The sequence below is a fragment of the Micropterus dolomieu genome, linkage group LG10 (assembly GCF_021292245.1).
Source record: "Micropterus dolomieu isolate WLL.071019.BEF.003 ecotype Adirondacks linkage group LG10, ASM2129224v1, whole genome shotgun sequence".
In the NCBI taxonomy this organism is placed as follows: domain Eukaryota; kingdom Metazoa; phylum Chordata; class Actinopteri; order Centrarchiformes; family Centrarchidae; genus Micropterus; species Micropterus dolomieu.
In genome coordinates, this window is record NC_060159.1 from 29,309,600 (window position 1) to 29,312,694 (window position 3,095).

Genomic DNA, 3,095 nt, shown 5'->3' on the forward strand with positions numbered 1-3,095 from the left:
AACTAAATAACCAAAATCATGTCCAAATACGAATGGACCTAACTGTAGGTGTGTACTCTCACTCCTGTAATCTCAACCTCATGGAAATGTTTGGGGAAACATTGGCTTTCCATGTGTATTATAGTTATTATTTATATTATGATATTAAAATCTATGTCTTTCAATGTATTAACCTTAACACTGTTTCATCTTTCTTTACCTCTCCCCGTTTTCTCCAGCAGAAACAGGCTTGAGTCTTCTCAAGACCCGCTCTTATCTGGGGCCTATGACGTGTTCGGCTTCTGACAGTGGAATTTACCAAAAACAACCAAGTGTCCAGATCTGCTTTTCTTCCTATTGTTGCAGTGGAAGAATGCTTGGACTATTTTGAACACTTATGCACATATGCCTTTCCTTGCCTGCTTTCTGCCATCATTCTCACCCTGTAGGAGGTTTAATGAGTTTCTTTAAAGACTGCCCATTCAAGGAAACCTTACTTACCTCTCCCTCTATATAATATATAATAAACTGTTTTGTTGAATGCAGTTGGTTGCTTTATATATTTTGCACCATGGACCAAACTTCTTTCTTTTTTTTTCTTTTGTTTTTCTTTTTTTTTTTAACCTGTCCTGCCCAGCAGCCTGGTATAGAGTATAATGAGCTGGATACCATATTGTGCCAGACAGATTTTACTTTAACAAGAGAGTATTAAAATAGTCTTATTATTTATTTGATTATGTATTGATTTGTCACCGGGCCGGACAGGGGGGCAGACACGGGGATGGGGGGGCACAAACAGACAACACCTGTAAGAGAAGGGGGATGGAAGGTGGGGACAACAGGGAAAAGCTGTGGGAAACACCAAGTGCAGAAAGCAACGAAACCTGCAATAGAACAGAGAGGGGGGCTTGGGGAGGAGAAAAACAACAACAACAAACAAACAAAAACAAACAATAAAAATAATAATAATAGTAAAAGAGAACCAGCCGAACAGCAGCAATAAACAGCTGACATAGTAACACAACTAAGAGAAAAATGAAAACAAGAAACAGTCACACACTCTAAAAAAGCAACACAACACAGCCACGAGAGCTGGAATAATAATTAATTTAAATAAGTAACTGAAAGAAAAGCATCAGGAATAATTCTACCAGGGACAACCTAAGTTTGTTTGTGTCTATGTGTGAGACTGTGTGTGTCTGTGTGTGTGTACGTGTGTGTGTGCGCAGAAGCCTGTTAAAGAATGTAGTTGTTAGTGTGAGGGGGACAAAGCCCAGACCCAAAGGTCCGCCCACACCCAGGAGGCAATGTCACTCAGGCCAGGTCAGGCCAGAAGACCCCCACCCCCGCGCCCTTCCCTCCCTAGCTGCGAAGCATCCCCGCACAACCACCAAGCATCCAGTCCGGGCACTAAAATCCAGAGGAGACACCCCCCAACCAGCTCAAAAAGGACCAGCCCGCACCCCCAACCCACCCCGTCAGTCCCTTCTTCCCGGTCCCCCACCCCTCCAACAACCAGTCGCCAGACCCCTCACAGAACTAACCAACACTACCCCGCTACCGATCTAAACAGCGCCACACAACAGCCAAGTAATGCGCTGCACAGGAGAGATGCCAGCCAGCGCAAACCGTCCCCATCCCCCTCACAGCCAGGGAGACCACAGACCCCACCCACAGTTACACCGTGACCCACACCGCACATTCACCACCGGACCGAAACCCACCAAAAGTATCCCCCCCCTCCCCCAACCTGGACCCACACAGAGAGGCAGCCAAGCACCGAGCGCCACCACATCTGCACAGCGCGCGAGTCAAAATCACCACCCGCGCACCGATACCAACAACCGCGCGACACCCGAGCAGAATGGCTACCCACCCCGCAGCAGCAGCACGCCAAATACAGGGCAAACACCAGTCCCCCCGTCAAGCCCGCGCCCTAGGCAGCCCGAGCGCCGCACCACCGCCCCCCGCCAACACCACGCCATCAACCAACATTCAAAAAAAACAAAAACGAGTCCCCCACGCCCGCACCGCGATGCAGACAGTCTTCAACTGTCCAATTTTGGTGAGCTCTTGCAAATTGTAGCCTCTGTTTCCTATTTGTAGTGGAGATGAGTGGCACCCGGTGGGGTCTTCTGCTGTTGTAGCCCATCCGCCTCAAGGTTGTGCGTGTTGTGGCTTCACAAATGCTTTGCTGCATACCTCGGTTGTAACGAGTGGTTATTTCAGTCAAAGTTGCTCTTCTATCAGCTTGAATCAGTCGGCCCATTCTCCTCTTACCTCTAGCATCAACGAGGCATTTTCACCCACAGGACTGCTGCATACTGGATGTTTTTCCCTTTTCACACCGTTCTTTGTAAACCCTAGAAATGGTTGTTCGTGAAAATCCCAGTAACTGAGCAGATTGTGAAATACTCAGACCGGCCCGTCTGGCACCAACAACCATGCCACGCTCAAAATTGCTTAAATCACCTTTCTTTCCCATTCTGACATTCAGTTTGGAGTTCAGGAGATTGTCTTGACCAGGACCACACCCCTAAATGCATCGAAGCAACTGCCATGTGATTGGTTGATTAGATAATTGCATTAATGAGAAATTGAACAGGTGTTCCTAATAATCCTTTAGGTGAGTGTATATAAACAGTGAATACACATCAGTTCGTACACATCTATCAGAGTGAATATCAACATAGAATTCAGATAACTTTCAGAAACCAAAATAATAGCAATAACTTCACTTGTGGCGTATGGGAACGGATCAGAGTTCAGAAGTCCATCCACGGACCATTAAAGTGTAAAAGTGCTTCCTCGCTTTGTCAAACTCCTTGTGTGGGGTAAGTGAATGTAATTGTCACACTGATTTAAGTATCTCTCCCTCTCTTGGTCTTGGCTCGCCACCTCAGGACCAGCAGCACTCCTCTCCAACAGAAGCCTTGTATCCACAAAGCCAGAAAAATAATTGCTATATAGTTCAACTATATATTTTTATTTTCTCCTCAAAGTCCATACAGCTAATGTTTTTTTTTCATATTTAACAAATTATATAAACCTTGCATATAACAACCAAAATAATTGGCCTAATGCTAACGGGTAGCACGGCCAATTATCGCTAATGC

At 45.9% G+C, this 3,095-nt stretch overlaps 1 pseudogene; it reads left to right on the forward strand.

The window, feature by feature from the left end:
* The window catches only part of LOC123977518, a 37,270-nt pseudogene that overhangs the window by 17,019 nt on the left and 17,156 nt on the right, over positions 1-3,095 (forward strand).